At 29.3% G+C, this 22,813-nt stretch overlaps 2 protein-coding genes across 4 annotated transcripts in view; both read left to right on the forward strand.

Moving 5' to 3' along the window:
* Positions 1–22,813, forward strand: part of LOC107448691 (uncharacterized) — a 201,803-nt gene that overhangs the window by 29,854 nt on the left and 149,136 nt on the right. The gene's annotated exons all lie outside the window — the stretch shown is intronic.
* Positions 5,217–22,813, forward strand: part of jp (junctophilin) — a 111,052-nt gene continuing 93,455 nt past the window's right edge. The window contains exon 1 of one of the 2 annotated variants that reach the window (XM_043044709.3): positions 5,217–5,721. The gene's annotated coding sequence lies outside the window, so the exon portion shown is untranslated. Of the gene's footprint in view, positions 5,722–22,182; positions 22,796–22,813 lie in introns of those variants that run through there. The other variant, XM_043044710.3, reaches the window with a different exon arrangement.

A 22,813-nucleotide genomic window follows, 5' to 3' on the forward strand; every position in this document is an offset into this window, starting at 1 on the left:
GGCCCAGGCACCCAATTTTAGTTAAATAAAGAGAGAGAGAGAGAGAATTAGACAGGCCGACTTATCATTTATTGTTGGAGCAAAGAGCTAACATAAGCACGGCGAATAAATTTTTTCAAGTGGTAGTTTATTAATTGTAATTCTTGGTTTCATAAGTTCGATTTAGTAGATTTTAATCCATCACTATTTCTCAACAATGCGTAGGCTTATATAATTCACCATTTTATGGTACTAATTACATGCTTTACATTTTTAAAAGCAAGCAAATATTGTCAACTATTTGAAAAATTTACTTTGTAGTTATATACCGTTTTTTAAATTATTTTAGCGTGTCCGTAGCAGTTGCCATCTCTGCAATAACGTAACGAATACTAAAATAACGTTAACTTGCGAACTTGTTTGCTCCAATATTGCTTGATAGGTCAGCTCTGATAGTATAGGAGCCTTAATGTCATGCTATACCTTTTAACCGGTTAACGCGCAGCGTCATATATTTAGGATAGTTCCTTTTCTCAAAAACATTCATTGTGGTGGGAAACTATTTTCAGCATTTTCATTTATCTGGGTGAATTAAAAGATTCTCAGATACCACAATGATTTATTTATTTCTGATTAGATCTAGAATTATAAGAAGCAAGTACTTTCTGATCTATCAAAGACTTTTTGAGTGCCCTAACAGTAGAAAAAACAATTAATTTCGAAAATATATTATACCACTTTTTCCATAAAACCACTTTTTGTATGAATTCAATATATAAATTCGGGACAAAACGGGTTAAAAAGCAAGCAAAAATAGTCAAATATTTGCAAAATTTACTTTGTCGGTATTTACCGTTTTTTTAAAAATTATTTTGGCGTGTCCGGAGCAGTTGGCATCCCTGCTTGTTATCAAATGACGTTTGTGAAAATTCGTTCTTTACCACATTCTCAAAAGTTTCAGGTTTGTAATAAATAAAAAATTCAGCGTTACTGATCAGGGCTAAAAGCCAATATATAGCAAGACGGAAAAGAACAAAAACTGGTACAAAAGACATTTCATTCTTGCATTTTTTTTCGAGAAACATTAAATTTCTGTAACTACCGAAATTTTTTTAAAATTTTAGCATATATATAAAACATCTTCTTTCTTTATAGAAAAGTAAATAAAACTGATTAATTAAAACAGAGAATAGTTTAACTCCTCCCTAAAACATGTTAAAAGTGAAATGGGCTTTCTACCAGCTTTTCCCCTTTTCCGTCTCGCTTTCACCCATGTTCCTGATATGATGTATACAGTGTGTAAAAAAATAAACGAACTACCCTTAATAACTTCTGATCCAAAGATCAGATCTTCACGTTCGAGGACTCAATCTTAATGGTAATCTAAACTGACTTCAAATATGCTAGTTAATTACTGCAGGTGATATTTTTAAGTTACGAAATCAGACACAAAAACGTACTATCCCTGTATAAACATATATTCCCCCCCTCCCTTACGTGTTCGGATTTCTGAACCCCAAAATATAGGGGGCAGCAACAATCTGAGAAATGTGGTCCTCAGGAGAGCGATCAAATGTTGTTCATTTTATCTTTTGCGAATTTCGCCACATATCGAGAACTCCTTAAGAGAATTTAAAAATTCTTGCAAACAATTATAAAATTTGTTTATCCAAGGATAATTCCATGCAAAAAAATAAATTTTAGTAAATATTTATTCTTTTTTATTTTATTTAATAGTAGTCGAAAACATTTTGAACTGTAACGAACATAATATTTTTACATTATTTTAAAGAATATAACTTTGCATCACAAAATACAAAATTTTAGCGTAATCACTCGGATTTTTCTTGAGAAATCGAATTTTAAGTATACGAATTTTTTAAAATTCGAGTTTTCAAGAACTAACCTACCGATTAAGCTCAAATTTTATAATTTGTCATGGAAAATAATTTATAAAAATGATGAATAAATTAGAAGATCATTAGATCAAAAGTTATTCTGGATAATTCGTTTTTTCTTCTTCTTCTTCCTTTTCTTTTTTTTTTAAATTTTTTTTTAACGCATTGAAGCATTGTACTCTTATCGATAAAGCTGCCAATTTACCGGTTTAGATTTTTGTAACAGTAGTAATACATTATTTTTAATAGTCTTAGGTGCACCCTCTGCAACAATTGTAAATGCGCCCTACCTTAGACACTTTTTTTTTTTTTTTTAAATTTTAATATGAGACAGGAACATAGAAGAAACAATCGGAAATTCTTAATTATTAATTTTATTATGATTTACATAAATTTATGCATTTTAATTTCTTTATATTAATTAATAAGGAATTAAATTGAGATGAAAAGGCGAAATATAAAAATCTTTTTAGTGAAGTTCTCATAGTAGGGTGCACAACATTTTTGTAAGAAAGGATACGTTCCCAAGCATCTAGATATGTTGACGGCCTTTTTTTTTTTTTTTTTTTTTTTTGCGGAAATTTTTTATTTTTCATTTTATTTTAATTTATATTAATTTATATATTTCAATGCAACTAAAAACTGTGCCTAAAACACTGACGTAATCGTCAGTGCTTTAGGCGCAGTTCTTTTTATCAGTCATCTTAGTACTACTATATGTGCATAAAATTAAATTTCTTTAAATAATTATAATTCTTTTATATTTATTTAAATTTTTTTCTTCTTTTTTTATCACTCAACTAAGTAATATATTGCATAAAATTAAATTCTATTAAGCATTAAATTCATTCAAAACTAAAGAATACCAAAATTATACCTTTCAAAAAAAAAAAAAATCCTTTTTATCCAAAAAATTAATAAATCGAAAAAAGATAAACGTGATCTGGAAGAGATGTTTTTTTTAATTTTTTTTTATCACATCACGTAATGCAAAAATTATACTTCAAAATAAACTGTAATATTCTTGAATGAAAGTAAAGAATAAATAAAGATTTTATTGAGCAACGTAAATGCAAATTAAATATTTTAATTTAAAAAAAAATTGTAGGTAAAAATTTTAATTTTAAAATAAAACAAGCGCATTATAGCTCAAAATTAACTGCAACATTAAGCTTAGTATATTTTCAACATCAGGGCATTTATATTTAGTGAATTATAAGAGATTTTACGAATGGTGAATTTTAAAACAGTTTTTTAAGTACTGTTTTAAACTACCAAAAATTAGAAATAAAGCTCAAAAACAGTAAAGAGTCTAAAACTCACATTCGAATTTCGCGTTTTGTGATAATATTGTATAAAAAAAATTGAGATGTTCTTTTTTAAAAAAAAGAGAAATAAGTAGAAGGAAAAAAAACATAGATTGATGAGTAAATCGGTACAAATAAAGTACGTCGAAAGTAATGATTAGTAATGATTCGAAAATCGCAAGTCGTTATAATACTAGAAAATTAATCAGGATTTTCGAAACCCTTTGGGAAAGCCTAGCAACAACTGTTGAAAGAGCTATAAAAAAAATCTTATGTCTACGTTGAAATCTTCACAAATAAAGCACGTCAAAAGCAATTGGTGCATGCAAGTCACAATTCTTAAAATATCGTTAAAAAGATCGGGATTTTAAGAAACACGTGGAAATCCGACAATAACCTCCGACGAAAAGTCACCAGTTTCAAATTGAGAACTTCAAAAGTCATAGCTAAAATTCTAAATTTGCGCATCATAATTTTGTCATATTAAAAATTTCAAGGTTTTTAAAACTTTGGAAATAAATAATGATAATAACCGAAAAAGACGACCGAAAAACTACATTGATTTAGATTTGGGGCAAAAAAAATCAAATGCTAAATCTAAAATTTCCTTTTTTTCCTTTAAAAAAATTAAAAGTCCTATTATAAAATGTATTATTTCTGGATCGTTCTCCCTCCCCCCACACGCAACAGGGGTTGAAGAGAATCAGATGTTAAAACTTATGTTTTACCTCCACTTTAAATATAAAAATATAATTTTTTTGAAATTTTTAGTTAATTTTCCGCTGTGTTAAGGGTTAGTCAATCCATGTTATCTCACTTGTGGTTTATGAATCGTTTAGAAATATGAAGTAGTATTTGTATTAAAATCATTTCATATTTTACCATTTTTTCGACAAAAGTAAACTATCCGTAACTGCCAGTATTTATCAATAGTTACAAGATATATATTTGTTGTTAATGGTTTGTTTGCGGTATATATTCATATCATTCAGTTGTTGTTTTCGTGTCCATGGGTTTTCAGATAACATCAAAAGTCTGGACTATTGCAGCCCACTTTCAAAACATATCATTCAGTTGCTGTAAAATTTCCTTATTTTCAGATTATTATATTTTTTTTTGTAATGATAGTAACAATAAATTTTTAATAATTCGGTTTTAAGAGAATTTTATTTACCACTACAACAACAAATAAAATAATTTATATTATATTTACTCAGCCACTACACAACAAGTAAATTATACACGTATTCTCAGGATGATAACTATTGACTAGTATCTGAACTGTGTCTTTATGAGTATATTTGTGGACAGGGTATAATTATTTTGATTAATTTATTTCATCACTGTTTAATATTCAAACTAAAAATCATTAGTTTAAAATAACAGTATATACTATCGTTGATTAGATATGTTAGAATTAAAGTGAAAGCAAAAATAAGTCTGTCACATTATCCTTATTATTATTTAAGCTATCGCATTTTATTATTATTATTTTTTTCAATCTTCTTTTTGTACGAATGCATTTATAACTCAGCCGTCTAAAAGTTTTTTTTTAAAAAAAAGGATTATGAAAATATTATTTGTTTTAAAAATTTCAGCTTTAGTTCTCTACCACTGTTGAATATGTTTTGCACAAAATTCCAACCTTGGTATGTATGCTATACCTAATAAACAACGGTACCTACGAATAGTTTACTTCTCAGGGGGAAATAATGGTAATAATGAAATGATCTTACTATCAGTATTTTGTCTTTTCCGAAAATTAGCTGCTCTCTTAATTCCAATTTCTCTTTATATGCACTAAGATAATTTTTTTTAAATCTCCAATATAATCCTTTATGAGATTCGAAATTCTTTCTATTATCACCAATCTAAGTTGAAGACGAGCGGTCATTTTCCTTCTAATGATAACGTCCCACTTATATTGGACAAATCCACTGTTTACACCCTTCTAGTTCAAAATGATCACGCTATCCTCGCCCGGTCTTGTTTTCCCTAAAGAATACAAATAGATCCTTCCCTTTTCCCATTTGTCGCTAGACGGCGATAGTAGTCCCATCGTATTTTCCCGTTTTTCCCGATCGTCTGCTGGCCTGGTAACCATGACAACTCAACCGAGACCTGGGAATAAGTATCCTCCCAAGTTAAATATACAGAATACTTCGCAGTGGGTGGCGATATAGACATGTAGACAGTTAACAACACTCACAGTCATTAAACAGCAGACGTGTTAAAAGATGTAGAATCTCTCCGACTGTGTAAATGTCCTGCTATCTGTGCGCACATGCGTAGTGTGAAGCCAATTTAAGTCGAGAATTCACACTTCGACTACGTCGGCTGGCTCCGAGCACTTCATTTGGAGGGTGAAGTTTCCAAGAAAACGATATAGCGCAACGAGGATATTTTAAAACAAACAATTCAAAAAACAAACCGCAAGGGGGAGCTTTGGAAGGTATGTTGAGAATTGGGTACCACGTTCTTTCCGGCTTTTTCAACCCAAGTTTGGTTACGAAGCTCTCCGCAACAGAATCTAACCTGTAAGTAGATCAGAAAGCATGCTTTTCGTAATCCTTTCCACTCCGTTAAATAAAAACATTAAAAAAACTGCTTAAAAGCCGTGCTGATAATTTTCAGAAAAAAACAAAATGCAATCAGTCGCATATTTTAATTTTATCAACTTTCTTTAACTACCACTTTTTTTTAAATAATAATATAAACACCTATATATTTTTGCGAGCTTTTGCAAGTTAATATATAAGTCTATACTATTATTAAATAGTGGTAGTAATTTATAGTTATTTTTCTCTTATTTGGAATAAAAGTGAAGCAAATTCTTTTTAATAACACTGATTTATTTTTTTCCGAAAATTGAAAACCCTGTTTAAAGCTCACGTGCATGTTTTTCTCTACAAAACGACAATATTTTAGACACATTAAAATGTATTGATTTTTTTCAGAAGTGTGATATAATAACGCAATAAGGGTAGATATTTATTCTGCTTTAAAAATGAAAAGTATGCATAGTCTGTGAAAGCATGTAAATTGGTGGATACTTCCAATTATAATTAATCTACTAAATTTCAAAATTCATAGTTACATAAATATTTAATTAAATTTGTCCATTGAAGAAATTGTGATTACATTTGTAATTCTTTACCAATATTTTCTACATAAAGTAGTTGATATCAAAACATATTTGTATTTGTTAACAATGCTTAATTTATTTCAATAGTTAATAACAGCAATTATTATGAAAAAACTACCTAAAGCTTTCCTCTATATATTTCCCACTGCATTAAAATTACAGTATTTTAGTCATATTAAAATTTATTAAGTTTTTTGTCATCATAACGGTGATGTGTTTACACAGCACAGGTAGAGATTTACTCTATTTTGAAACATAAAATATTCTTAATCTAGAGTTAATACGAGCGTTCAAAATTTTAAAAAATGCTGGAATGCCACGGGCGGCTAAAAATGCATAAAGTGCTAACTAATAAAATTGGAAATTTCATACAAAAAGTTATAGCATACTGTTTTAAATTTTCTGTTGAAAACCAATGTAAGGAATGAATATGAAGAATATATATGAATAATTGGAAATGTAACTTAGTGGTAGTTATGATTGAATAAATAAAGATATAATTAAAAATGAATTGAGTTTCTACCACTTTTTACACTTGAAGTCTCTGAAAGTGGTAACAAAAGAATAAGACGAAAACCTATCATTTAATACATTTTTAACTAACTCTGCATGCTGATTTTTAAATGAAATATATCTGTTTAAACATTTGCCCTAATAGGCATCTGAATTGCTGTTTGATATCTTAAGCTTTAACTTAAATATTAAAATCTACCGAAACACCATGATCTCAATCAAATACGCTTCTTTATATAATCATGCAAAAAATGTCTTTAAAAAAAGTGGTACGCTCTTTGCCTTAAATTAAATATCTCGCTTAGCTCAATCAGATAAATAAAAAAGGAAAAAATAAAAAGAACCTCTCTGAATAACTTTTGATCTAAGGATCGAATCGAAACGAATATATGATTTTTTTTTTAAATTCGATTTCTCAGGATTTGTTCTACCGGTTTTGCTCAAATTTTATATTTTGGCATGTAAATTTACACACTTTAAAATTATGTCAAAAATAGTATACCTTACAATCGAAAATTGTTTCCATTATTATTAAGTAAAATAATAACAAATATTTATATTATATTATATTACGCCAAATATTAAAATATTTTTTGCATGGAATTACTTTTGGATAAATGGATTGTAATTGTGTGTGATTGATAATAGTGTGTAAAAAATTTTTTGATTCGTCTAAAAAGTTCTCTAGATGTAACGAAATTCGCAAAAATTAACATAAAGGAGGCTAAACTATGGACCCTTCTCCTAACCAAACTTTTAGGACCATATTTTCCAAATTGCGGCTACCCCCTCTATTTTAGGAATTAGAAATCCGAATACATCATAAAAAAAAAAGGTACGCTTATTCAGAGAAAGTACGTTTTTGTGTCTGATTTCGTAACTTAAAATATATTGCTTGCTTCAATACATACTTGAAGTCACCCCCTTGAACCATTAAGTTGAGTTCAAGAACATAAAGATCCGATCATTAAATCAAAAGTTATTTAGGGCGATTTTTTTTTTCTTTGCTCTCTGTACATGTTTTTTTGCGGCATATTTGGTGTGTCTATTTAAACTAAAATAATACCGTTTAGTTAAAGTATATAAACGCTACCACGTTCTTTCATAAAAAAAAAAAACTTGTGGATTACTATAATAGGAGGCGTGTACTTTCGTAGACAGTATTGTCCAATAGACCTAAGGTTATATTAACAGTCAAGTAGAGTCCTGAGATTCTTTAAGAACTTGTTAATAAATAAGTACTTGTTATTGTTATGAATGCACCATTTCCTTTACATGTTTTATATCAACCACTTTAATTTTAATACTCACAGCTTCATAAATATACACTAAAAGTCTTACTTTATATTAATTACGATAACATTTGGAATTCTGTATTAAATTTTTTCGCAAAAAGTAGTGTGTATTAAACTTAGTATGATTTAATTAATTAAAAACTACTTGCTAGATAAAAAATACAACCTTTAACTCAAAACTTATGTTTATTTTAATATACTGACACTATTATATGGAATTCTATTGTAAGTGGATTTTTAAGTTAAGTGTTTTCTAGTATATTTAAACTAACTCTAACTCAGTGGCGCGACAGCCCATTCAGAGGGCCAAGGCCGACTGTGCCCATCTCAGTTTTCTTGACCTTGGGCTCTGGGGTGCAGGAGCATATGTTCCGGTCAGGTGGTCAGCCGAACACGGAACCCCCAGTGTTAGTTCCCAAGCATGCTTGGTACTCATTTTATCGACCCACTGAAGGGATGAAAGGCTGAGTCGGCCTTGCCCGGCCCAAGGATCGAACCAAGGACCTGTGGCACGGCAGCGCGAAGCGCTACCACTCAGCCACCGGGCGTCATATTTAAACAGGTAACTAAATTTATGCTTCTCTATTATTTTTCAGATTTAATAAGTTTGATTTCTCATGATTCGAACCACCATGATTTTTTCAGCAGTTAAAATAAATGTAAGAACCAGTCGAACAGATGCATTGAAGTTTTTAAGTACTGGTAGTACTTTTTAGGTACAAATTCAGATCACATTAATTGTTATTTCGCAAAGATTGTAGGAAACCAGGATTTCTGGGTTGGTAAATATAATTACGTTAACATCGATTGAGATTTTTTCTGCTTTGAAAAGCATGGAAAATTTAAAATGTATTATAAAAAATTAAAATCGTATATTTTATTGCAATAAACTTAATAAACTAAAAATGCAACAACACGTTTAGAATCTTTAATCTAAAAGAACAAAATACCTTTTTAAATAAACTTAAAAACTCATAACTTCTCTTCAACATCATCTTGTTTATGTAGATTAGATACATAATAAATGTTTAATGTTGTGACATATTGCTGAAGTGTGTGAAAGTAATTTAGTCTTACTTTAGTTTTATTGATTGGGTTTTATTTACACACAAAAATTCAAATATTACTGACATTTTTAAGATTTTTAGAGTCTTTTTTCTTTCTTTCAAAATTACTCACTTTTAAGAATTCATTACAAAGATTCCAATCATTTTTAATAATTTTTTCAGAATTCTCATAACTGTCAACTTATTCCTTCTGTGAAGTTTTTCCTCAGAATTAGTGAAATTAAAATTAAATTAATCTTTCAATAATGTACTTGACTTTAACAACATTTCAAAATTAATTGGTGATACCTCTTTAAGGTTTTAAATATAGAGTGGGAATAAATAATGTTGACACTGGAGCAAATTTAGACAAATGGAATATTTCTGTAAATTTTGGCAGATTGACAAAACTTTGCTGCTTAGCTCCATTTTTTTTAGTTAGTTAACATATTTCTTAATTGTTAATTTGCAAATTTAACAAAATCAAAGTTTTTATAATCGAAAAGTAAATTCTTAATTTTTTTTAAATTGCCATTAGTCCAATTAGGAACTCATGACATAGGACTCATATAAAACCCATGACACAAGACGAGTCACCATGACATGAGGCTATAGTATAGACAAATTACTAAAAATTATTCATATAAACTGTAAAAATAATCCAAGTAATCATTCAGACTAAAGATAAATGCTGAAACTTTAATTGAAAAAATGCTAGACACGTTCAAAAAAAGAATCAGTATTTTTTTTTCTTTTTTTTGCAAACTTATAAAAACTGTCCACACTCGCTCCTTTTCCCCAATAAGCCTTCCAAATCCTCTGGCCATAAGTCGGAGATTTTTTCACAATAATTAAATGTTATCTAATGTTAATCAGCTAATGTCATCACATTTCATGTTAGCTAATTCTGTGTAGCTTTTTCATAAAAATAAGATACTTTAAATGTGCTAAAGCGTTAACAGTTAATTATTCCAAATGTTTAAAATGTGTAAATATAAAATTTCATTTGTAGTTTATAAATTGCATTTTATTTTATTTCTTAATCAATATATAATATTTAAATAATTCCTACCTTCACCATAATATTTCATGTAAATAAAAACAATCAATCATGATAAATTACTATCTAATTCATACAAATATTTTTATTTTTAGAAAAGATTAATCGTTGAAAGTATTGAAGCATTAAATGTTAACCATTCCAAATTCTGAAAGATACAAATTTATATTTGATGTTCATGAAATATATTTTATATTTTTTAATTAACATGTAATATTTAAATAGTACACACTATTTAATTTTTTTTCTTTTTTTTATATATAAAAAGCAACCACAAACATAAATTATTATACAATTCAAATGAATATTTTCCTTTTCATGAACTTTTTCCTCCTTATATAATTGGCTAGTAGAAGAGATTAATCTCGTAAAGTGGGTGATTTCTTTTTTAAGAATTTGTTTTCGGAAAACTCCACGGAATGAAAAATAGGATTTTTTTTTTTTTTTTTTTGGTATTTTTTCCTAGCTTCATATTAATAAAGAAAAAAGGTCATTTTTTTCAGCGGTGAAAAGGAAAACAGATATTTGTTTTGATGTAATTTTTATGGATGTACTTATAAACTTTTTTTTTATTTTTAATTAAGGATATTTTTTTAAAGGTAATTGCGTTATAGTTATAATCACTCTTTATTTATGGAAAGCTTGATTTTCGAACCTTATATTGTCTGATTTTTTTATTTTATTTATTCAGATTTTAGTTTTGTTTTGTTTTTTAGAAATTGCGAAGGGCTTAAAATTCTACCGAATGACAAATCTGCGACAATGGATTGTCAGTTTTCTAAAATATTTTTGGAAAATAAAAAGCATTGGCTTCAGAACCACCTTGCTTTGGATCTCATGTCAAAAATAAATAATTATTCATGCCTTTAACAAAAACAATTAAATGTACTTCTGTAAACAATTTAAATGTATCTGTTACTGTGAATGACAGAAATCGGTGGTTGTTGACTCTCACCGGTAAATGTTGACAATCGCATAGTCGCTTTGGTATATGTCCGAAGTTTATACTGGGTCTAGTTTGGAGCCATTGACCGGTATACATTTGCCCGGTATGCCCTACATCAGGGGTGTCAAACTCGCGGGCTGCATGCGGCCCGAGATGAACATTTTTGCGGCCCAGCCAATATATCCGACGCAAAGTAAAAATAAAATAGAAATGTGAATTTGAAAGAAAACTAGCATATAAAATTATAATATACTTTATTTATAAACTATACGGATCATTTTAAATTGTACGCGCGAAAATGTAAAATTCTAATTGGCTTGCGGCACCTGCCTATCCAGGGATACTGCATCGTATCAAAAATACGCAGAAAAAATTTTAAATCTTAGAACCGAATTTGAAACAAGGTTTAAAGATTTTAATTCCTTGGAAGACAAATTTTGTTTGTCTCCTTCGATTTTTCTTAATAAATATAGACTCAGTACCCAGTAATATGCAAATGGAAATGATTGAGATTCCGTACGACTCAATTTTGAAGGCAAAAGAAGCGAGTGTGACTGAATTTTACAAATATTTACCGGCAAGGTTTGAAAATACTCGAAAATTCGCACATGAAATTATTTCTATGTTTGGAAGTACTTATCAGTGAGAGCAATTATTTTCCGTTATGAATGGAAATAAATCTCCTGTCCGAAACCGTATTAATATCGCTCACGTTGGGTCAATTTTGAAAGTAGTCTCGGCTAATGAAATTTCTCCCGAAATATGAAAGATAGTAGCAGAGAAGAGATGTCAAGTATCAAAGAATAATTTAACTTTATGTATGTTTATTACAATATACTAGTCAAAATAAAAATATTTGTTTCAATGAACATTGATTTTTTTTTCGGCCCACCTAAAATAAAGCATTGTTTATTTGGCCCAAATTAGCTTTTGAGTTTGACACCCCTGCCCTACATCATTGTTTTATTATGGTTCAGTGCCACTGCCTGGTATACATTTGCCCGGTATGCCTTACATCAATGTTTTTTTAAGGTCAAATGCCATTGCCTTGTATGCATTTAACCGGTACTCCGAACACTGATGTTTCTCCTAATCCATCCTCAGCAGATATTAAAATGTCGAATCAGTATAATAATATCCACGAATTAATTAATATTAAATCCGATATAAGAAATATTTCGGACATTCACCAGAGCGATAATGGGATTGTTGGCATACACCGGTGTAAGTCGACATTCACGATAACATATACACAAAGGAAAGGCTACAACAAAACGTTTATCTGTATTAATATGGCTAGCAAAACTATGCAATTTTTTTTTATCTCACATAAATAATTATTATCATCTGGTTTCAGTTCATTGGAATCATCATCATTAGAAACTATCATTTAAGTGGTAGTAAATTTCATATTAAAAATGTTATTATTGATTTAAAAAAATTAACTTAGAATTAATTAGAATTTCGAAATAATGAAAATTTAATTAATTTCCCACTCTTAATCTGACGACAAGGGAACTCTAACCCATGATCTAACACTAAGAATTTTTACATCTGCACTGTAGTTGGTTCGAGCCGGGTGCTGAATTCTTATGTACGAGCCATCGCTGGGATTCGAACTTGAGTGCAGTTTTATGTTATAAATGCTATGTTATAAAATAGAATAAAATAATGTATATTTAGAAATAAATACCCAAAAAATAACGCTGAAACTAATTTTTTTTCTTTAGTTATGAATGCACGTTTAGTAGTTTTTAATAATTCTTAAAGAATCTTTGGGCAACAGAAGATTATTTGGATAAGCCAATTACAAACGGAAACATGAGCTTCCGTGTTGATCCTGGCGAATCCATTAACCGAACCTCAGAATTGGAATATTTTTTTGTCACGAATGCTGCTGCAAACACAAAATGCAATTATGGAATTTTCTCTGAAACTACCTACTTTACTTCTTGTTTTTGTTTCTAACCATTCACAAAAGAACTTTGTCATGCAAAAGAGTAAAAGAATAACAGCCGAGATTAGCATGGACTAATGACTCTTTTAAATGTGAAATAAAGAAGATAATCATGAAGATAGCCTCACTGATTTCTAATTTACAATATGTAGATGGCAATTAGTTTTGTCTTGGTATTATTCAGCAGCAGTGCACAAAGTTTGTTAGCGCTACAGGAATGCCAACTGCTCTGCTTTCAGCAAAAGTTTTAATCGATTGGTATCCAATTAAATTGTGAAACTTGTAGAATAAGGATCTTTTAAAAAATCACCTAGGAATAAATGCAATTAAGTTGTATTTCATATGATACTTCGAATGTTTGATATTTAATGGTGAAAAAGCCCCTAAAAAAAAAAAAAAAAACTAAGCTGCAAATAACTTAAATTTCCTTACCACTGGAACACAATTTTTTTTTTTTTTTTTTTTTTTTTTTTTTTTTTACGAAGCGGAGCGAGTAGGTACTTCTGGTGTAATTAGAGATGGGTCGTTGCAATTGTTTTTAAGTAACCTGTTCCAGGTTTCATCTTACTAAGTGGAAAAGGAAAACTGGTCCCAATAAAAATGAAAAATCGGTAATTTGCTCCTGATTCACTATTTTTGCCCCCTTAGGTTTTTTTTTTTTTTCTTGAAATGTTTCTAAAAAAGGCACACAGATAAACCGTTTATTTCCAACTTAGGGCTATCACCCAACTTAGAAATTTCCGCAATTTCTAAAAAATTTTTTCCTAGAGGTAAAAAAGTTAATATTCCTGCTTTAATGTTTTAAAAAAAAAAACATATATAGTTTACATACATACCACTACATATATAATAATTAAATAGGTATATATGAGGTCAAATACGTAAATGTTAGGATTTCGTTAAAAGTTTGATACATAATTTTTAAAAAATACTGTATTAGTGTTGCAGGTTATGGCTCAGGTTACGGGCAAACAAATTACGGAGTTATCCTAATTGTGCCTATTTCTACTTTGGGGAAGAAAAAAGTTAGCTGCTTTTTGCCATTCATAACTTTTTTTAAGGGGGGGGGGACAGTTACTTTTTCCCAAAAGAAATTAAGTGTTAGAACAAATCCTTTATTAGGATTTGTTCTAACACTTAATTCTTTGATAAATGTTAGAACAAATCCTAATATTTGTTAGAACAAATCCCTTTTTAGGATTTGTTCTACTATTATCTATCTAGGATTTATTCAGTACTTAGAACTATCTAGAATTTATTAAGCAGAAGATACTTTTCGTTACCAGCTAATATAATATTTATATTTTTAGCTGAAGTCAAAGCATTATGCGTTTTTAAATCTAATGTGGTAAAAATAGAAAGAAGTATTCACAATGGTTTAAACAACTATTTACTACCAGTTTTCTGCATTGATGATTTTGATTAAAATTTAAGTTGCTTTCCATTAGTTATGCCATAGGCGACTACAAATGCAATAAGTGGTAGAAACTCAATTCATTTTTATTAATTTATTATATTTTTAATTATTCTACCATAACAACCATTATGACTTACATTTCAGATTATTTATATTTAAAGCAAAAACATTCACCCGTAATATTATATTGAAAGTTACTATTTTAAATACTGTTATTATGCTGTACTAATGTTATAAGAAGTTTCTAATTTTTATATCTTTTAATAAAATTAAATTTTTTTTTTTAGTTACCACTTTTTGTATTTATAGTCGCCCGTGACAACTTAGTCATATAGATGCTTTTTATATTTAAACCACTTTGTGTGGATGTGTATTAAACCATTTCCATACCTGCCAACTTTTGCTCGCTTCAAAAAAGGTTTTTCCCAGCGGTAGTGAAATAATTATTTACCTTTTTGCCATGTCTTCTAAACAGTTATTCACGAAGATTACAATAGCTCGGTGTCTGCCGCCGAAAGCAGCAATAAACCGATTCGTCAGAATTTGGTGACGATAGGTGATTGAAGTGACGATAGGTGAAAAGAAATTAAGTGACAGAAAAAAAAGGAGAAGGAGCGGTCACAAGCATGATCGTTGAGGTCAATTGACCGCACCACGAAAGTAGTAAGTATGAGCATCCATAGGGCTAAGGGTAATAATGAGACACAGAAACAATTAATGAGAAAAATCCTTGTACATAAAAGAAGAAAAAAAAAACAATCAATGAGCTATATACATATTAGAAGTCGAAGATAATGCAGGAATAACAATTAAAACGAGAATCGAAAAAGTTTAAAATTTTTACAAAGCGAGCTATAAAAGGGTTAATGATAATAAAATAACAGAGTCCGATAAAATAAGAATATATATACAAGGAATATAAACAAAAGGCGGGCAGCATGCGTGGTGTCCTGATGAATAGGGGAAAGGAGGTGTGTAGAGAACATGAAGATGCGGGAGTTAAGATTATACAAACTTGAAGTAGTGAAATTAGTCGTGGTATCTATCATGGGGAACCTTCTCCCCCGCGGCCGTCAGCAGCTTCAATGAAGGATTACTCCCCGATTGAGGTAATTGAGTGTAATTTGAGATCACATAAGATAGGTGAGACGTAGAATTAATTGCTATTTTTGTAGTAATTGAAGAGGCAGACATCAGAAAGTAAGAAGGCAGTGACTGCACTATAACTAATATTTTGATTCAGAAGATCAATATTAAAAATGGAATTGAATTTGCTGGCTGGGGAGTTGGATTGAATGGAAATAGAGTTGATGCTGGGAATGTGTGGTAACTCGGAAGAAAAGTATGCTAAACAAATTATACGAAATTTTGTGACACATTTGTTAAAGGTTTCAAAAATGTGCTTCTTGTGATAGAAAATATATTTTTGTTTTGTCTTTGGTATGAAAAATCACTATGGAACAATTGGGTACTTGGTACTAATCACATGAATCTAATTAATCACGTGGTTGAACATGACGTGTTAACGTTACAGGTTTATAATCACGTTGAATCAATTTTCGGATTAAATTTTATTACATGCCTGAAAGCAACGTCACGTGTGTGCGTCGAACCTGATTGGCTGAACCACGTTTGACGTTACTTGCATGCATCCAACAGTCATTCATCCATTTTTGTTCCAAAAAAATGTACCCCATTTGATAATAATAAATATGCATAAATTAATAAACGCATTCAAATAAAAAAGCATGTTTTCAGCGCTATTATCAAGGCCTGTTTCAAGTTGTTCATTATTAAATATGATCAGCTTTGAAAAATGTTCAATGAATGAAGATTCTTAAAGGCTCAAGTTCATAAATTATAAAGCTATGCAAAGTTTGATGAGAATGAACATACATGAATTTATAGAAATTGATTGAAACACTCAATTAAAATTCGCGTGCTAACTCCATTTGTCAATGTAAGGAAAATAACTTCTGAGATGGATGTTATTCATCCTAGTAAGGTAGAAAACTTATATTTATTTATAAATTTTGAACATCTATCTTAACTTCAAATGTTGCATAATCTGTATCTTTATTATTCTATTTTTTAAAAAAATTTTTTTCTCTCCACTTGCCTCGTGTCAAGGAATTAGTGTGAAAACGTCCTAAAATTAACTATTTAATCAATTGTTGCTTGTTTGTCAATTAAAATTTATGTACTAACTCCCTTTCTGAATGTAAGGAAAATAACTTCTGAGATGGATGTTATTCATCCTTGTAAGGTTCAAAACTTATATTTATTTATAAATTTTGAACATCTATCTTAACTTCAAATGTTGCATAATCTGTATCTTTATTATTCTATTTTTTTTAAAAATTGTTTTTCTCTCCACTTGCCTCGTGTCAAGGAATTAGTGTGAAAACGTCCTAAAATTAACTATTTAATCAATTGTTGCTTGTTTGCCAATTAAAATTTATGTACTAACTCCCTTTCTGAATGTAAGGAAAATAACTTCTGAGATGGATGTTATTCATCCTAGTAAGGCAGAAAACTTATATTTATTTTTAAATTTTGAACATCTATCTTAATTTTAAATGTTGCAAAATCTGTATGTTTATTATTCTATTTTTTTTTAAATTGTTTTTCTCTCCACTAGCCTCGTGTCAAGGAACTAGTGTGAAAACGTCCTAAAATTAATTATTTAATCAATTGTGTTTTTAAAAAAGTAATCAGAATAAAAAAAACTAATTATTTTAAAAATGGAGTAATGAGTACACAATCTTAAAATTTTTTAAAAAAAATTAATGTTTAGTGATTAATGAATTTTCGTGTTGCCTGTCATTACTCTAAAGAATTCTATGGATGCATTACTCGCAGCAATCGTATGTTATTCTTTATTTTTAAAATAAAACGTGCGTGAGATGTCAACTTTTCCTGCTTAGAAGAGAGATTATACTTTTATAATTTAAATGACAATGTGCTTTTCTATTTGATTTTTGATATAATTAATTCAATTTACAATGAACAGACCTCCGCGTCATCTAAACATTTTAAACCAATGTGTAAGACCTAATAATAATGCTGTGAAGTTTTAAAGTGTTAGTGAGTTTTAACGAGCTCTGCAAAGTTTTAACAAGCTTCTTTTCTTTTTACTTAGTTATTGTAATTCGTTTATTTTTTATTTATTTATTTTTTTAAAAAAAAGAAAACTCATGAACAGATATTATTAAACAATGTAATAAACATATTTATTCGTAATATAATATTCATTCATAATATAATCTCTCCTATTATTAAAAACGACGAATGCAAACAACCTAAAATCAGAGTTAAACATTTATTTTTGTTTGATTTTTTTAAAATTTACTTATAACAATCATGTGTTCATACAATTACAAATGAAACACAAGTTTGACAATCTGCCAAAATTTACAGAGAATTTAAGAGATAAATAGCAGAGATATTTTATTTATCCACACTATCGTCTATTTATATATTTAGGTAAACTAAATTAGTATGTTAAAGTTTTCTTTTAAGACATTGACAATGAATCTCAAAAATAAACGAATTTTTTTTTAAAAAAAAGATTCGTAGAAATATGATTAACTCTACTGCACTGTTTTCATTGAGGTTTCCATTTTCTTGTCCTTTTAATTTAAATGTTATTTTATACACAAACTAAATAACAAGAAACGTATATTTCATATTTAAAAAGTTAAATATAGGAAGTTTCCAATCTGCTTACTTTTGTCTAAATTTTAATAATTTTCGTGTTGCCAGTTTATTACTCTAAAGTTTTCAGTAAATGCTCACTTTACTAGCAGCAAATATATGTTTTAAGCCGACAAAACATTAAAGTTTCAGCATACATTTTATTTTTAAAATAATACTTGCGTCAGATTCACGGTCATAAAAATTTAATTGGGCATTTGAAGATGTTGTAGTAGTTCTATATATAAACACTTAAATTGTTGCTATGCCTGGTTGTCAAAATATACCATTTCATCCAAAAATAGACAAAAATGTCTTTTTTTTTAAATTATTTTTTTCAATAAGGCACTGCGGTCACAGAAGAGGATAAATTTTCACAACCACTTAAAGTTTTTTTTTCTTTTTAAATATTTGAATTGATTATAGCAGCGTTACTGTTTCAAAAAAAAAAGTTTAGTTAGTTTGCCTGGGGTTTAACGAGGAACGAGTTGAATGCCAAGGTGGTCACCGGTGACCGGCACTGAGTATGTTCGTAGCTCACGTAAATCGAGTAAATTTTTAATTTTTCGAGTAAGTTTTTAATTCTCGAGAAAATTTTTTAATTTTTAATATTATTATCGTTATTAAAATTGTTTGAAGAAATTAATGCAATATAAAACACACAAAAATATTTTTATTTATATACACAGAGATGCCAACTTGCTCCGGACTGCGAATAAATATTTACAAGTGGTAGTTTAGTAATTGTGATACTTGATTTAATATATTCAATTTAGTAGTGATTCTTCGTTTAATAAATTCAATTTAGTAGATTTTTATCCACCACTATTTCTAAACAATTCGTAGGTTTATATCATTTACCCCTTTTTTCACACATGTCATGCTAAACCTTTTAAAAACTAGTAAAATCTGTCTAATATATGCAAGCTTAGTTTGTAGTTATACACCGTTTGGCCAGACGGGCAAGCTATGTAAAATTAGCGAGGCATTCAACATGTTAAAGCTGTATATAGCAAAAAAAATTTTGCGCCTGGAAAACAACTTGTATTTCAAAAATGTATATGACAGTAGGGAGTCATATTCCGGGGATACCAATTTTTACGCTTTTATAGAAAAGTTCCTTCTAGGGGTAACTGAAGTTCATGTTCTAATGTTTGATCCTTTTTCTTTGTAAATATGAATTTAAGTTATTTTTGCAGACCACTTCATGTTAATGATTTGAAAAGTTCAAATGAAGCGCCACTTAGCTGCAGCTTTCTCGTAATGAGACTTTCAAAACGTTGGCAAAATTACCAACAATTCTGAAAACTTTAGTTTTTAATTGTCTACATATTGTTATTATTTTATATTGTCTTTTATTCTATACAATATTTTTCAAAACGCGTGTTAGTTGTCAGCCCTAATATTCTATGTCGGTCATTGTTATAGGGCAATATTGCCCTGCATGAATCCTTATTCCCCTATGAAACCCTATTTCATTTACTATTTAAAATTTGAAGGGAAAAAAAACGGTGAAACAAATTTTATAATTTTGAATCGTTTAGTAACAAATGATTTTAGTCAGGTGAAATAAAAGCAAAACATATTTATCATAAAAAACTACAATTTTAGTTGACATTATCATGGTATGATTATTAAAATGTAAGCTGTAACTAAAACGAGAAACTATAAACTTAACCATACATTTATCACCATTTTTTTCACAATAGTACACTTTTTATTCTTTTGATTTACAATAACTGCCTATCCATAAATTTTAAGTAGACGTTGTCACAATTTTAAATCAAGATTTACAAAGCGAAGAATCAAATTTATATGTATGACATTTTGCTAAAAGAGGGAAAATCTTTCATTTTATCTATTGAAAAACTGCAGCATTTGATGGGTAGTAGTCTAAAAAAATTTTTATAATCTATAAAATAATCAATCAAACTAGATCTATTACAGTATGCTTATAAATTTTTTTAAAAAACGGAGTTTTTTAAAACTAATGTAAATTTATGGCTCAGTTGGAAAATAGACTAGTTTTCACAGGGTTCAGGGGGTCCTTGAAAAGTTTTAGTGGTGGTAATAAATTTAGGTTAATGCTAGACGATATTTCTTATTTTAATATACCACTTTATTATTAAGTAGTTGAGAAGCTGTAATTTTTATGCATATATCTTCAGAGATGCCAACTTGCTCCGGACAGCAAATATATATTTTAAAGTGGTAGTTTATCAATTGTAATTCTTGGTTTAATAAATTCAATTTAGTAGATTTTTATCTACCACTATTTCTAGATAATTCGCAGGCTTACATAATTCATCATTTTTAGTACTTATGTCATGCTATATCTTTTAAAAACGAAGCAAAAATGGTCAAATATTTGCAAAATTCACTATGTAGTTATTTACCGTTTTTTAAATTGTTTTCGCGTGTCCGGAGCAGCTGACATCTTTGTATCTTTGGAAAACAATTTTTCGTTTTGATAACACAGAAACTAAAACATCGAAATTAGTTTTATTTTTGTTACCGCTTTTTAAAATTCACGAGCCTCACAGGAACTTTCTTTCTAGTTTTTTGTGCCCTCATTCTGATAAGAATTTATTCTGTTTTTAAAATCTGTAACGCAATAGGATAATTTCTGCACAAGAACATTGTGCAGTTTTAAAATATTTTGTAATACATAATGTTGGCCTCAACCGGGGAAGAATTAAGGAAACAACTTATTTTTATTTATTATCATCTTACAAAATACATTTGTAAATTACGGCAAATGTATATCGATGTTAAAACTGTTCAACTTAGTTGATGACATTTCATCACCTTCTACATCAGAAAGCCTCCACACGGTGTCTTTTAAGTAGTCTGCACAGACTATTTAAAAAGTGACACAGTTGTGCGCATGAACCCAAATTCCATTAAAAAAGTGCGTGAGAGAAATTTATCATATATATTTGAGAATTGAATCTGTAGTGGTAGACAAGTAAATAGGACAAAACAATCATATTCATAAACTAAAAAAATTTTCTGACATTTATATGCTACCACTTTCTTTTTTTAACTAGATTTTATATTAAATATTAAATAACTAATTAAATACTGCATTGGCTACGTTTTGGAAAACAATAAATAACTGCAAAGTAACTTTTGCAACTATTTGACTATTTTTGCTAGCTTTTAAAAGTTATTGCACAGAGATGCCAACTTGCTCCGGACAGCAAATATGTATTTCAAAGTGGTAGTTAATTAGTTGTGATTCTTGGTTTAATAAATTCAATTTAGTAGATTTTAATCCACCACTATTTTAAAATAATTTGTAAGCTTATATAATTCACCGCTTTTGTGTTCCTAAGTCATGCTGTACCTTTTAAAAAACAAGAAAAAATAGTCAAATATTTGCAAAATTTATTTTGAAGTTATTTACCGTTTTTTTTTAATTATGTTGGCGTGTCCGGAGCAGTTGGCATCTCTGATTGCATGACAAAAATTCTATTAAAAAAAAACGGTAAATAACTGCAAAGTAACTTTTGCAAATACGTGACTATTTATGCTAGCTTTTAAAAGGTATAGCATGACAAAAGTTCTATAAAGTAGTGAATTAAATAAGCCTACGAATTAGTTAGAAATAGTGGTGGATAAAAATCTAAATTGAATTTATTAAACCAAGAATCTCAATTGATAAACTACTACTTTAAAATATATATTTGCTGTCGGGAGCAAGTTGGCATCTCTGTAATAACTCTTCGTTAACTGGTTTGCATTCAAAGTGGTCTGATCAGACTACCTATAAAAAACCGTGTGGAGACTTTCATTTATTTACAGTTAAAAAAAATTAAGAAACGAACATTAGATCGAGGAAATAGTCAAACTCTTAAAAATAGCCTATAAAGCGTTTGCTTATTTCCTTTAAATAATGTAGAGCAACCGCTGACGGATACAATCATGATCTGGTAGCTTCAGATACAACACACCATGCACAAACTGTGTTTAAAAATTCCACGTGTTTTGCTAATGTGCAGAAAAGGAGCAACCAGACGATCTTCATATTTTATCGAAGGCCATGTGCTTTGGAGCACTTCGTTAAAAAAGAGGATTATCTGTGGTACATTGCACGTTTTTAAATTTGGATACTGTTCAAGTGGCAGCGGTAAAGAGAAGAAAAAAATCCAGCTGGTGCCTTGAAGTACGGTTCTACAAGACAAGAGAACATCTTAAAGAGGCGAAGCTAAATTTATACCTACCTGACGTCATAAGCCAGAAGTTCTAAGATAGGTGAGAAGAAAAAAATGCTTTGGTGATGCTGTGAACATTAAGTTGAAAATGGAATGAATGAGACTTTCTTAACGACAATTCTTCATAACCCAACAATTTACTTTTCCTCTAAGAAAAGAAGTTAAAAGGCAAGAAAAAAAAGTTAATAATAATTAGACGGTTGCCTGTCTGTGGATTTTCAAGGTCTCCTTATCTAAACTCTCTTGGAAAAGTTTTGCAACAATCTGTACTCTCTGTAAGCTATGTGTGGTGGGGGTGATTGCTTGGAATAACCCACAAGTAAGTTTTCAAGGCTGT

The sequence above is a fragment of the Parasteatoda tepidariorum genome, chromosome 9, assembly GCF_982258835.1.
Source record: "Parasteatoda tepidariorum strain Cologne lab strain chromosome 9, Ptep-v5.0, whole genome shotgun sequence".
NCBI lineage: Eukaryota > Metazoa > Arthropoda > Arachnida > Araneae > Theridiidae > Parasteatoda > Parasteatoda tepidariorum.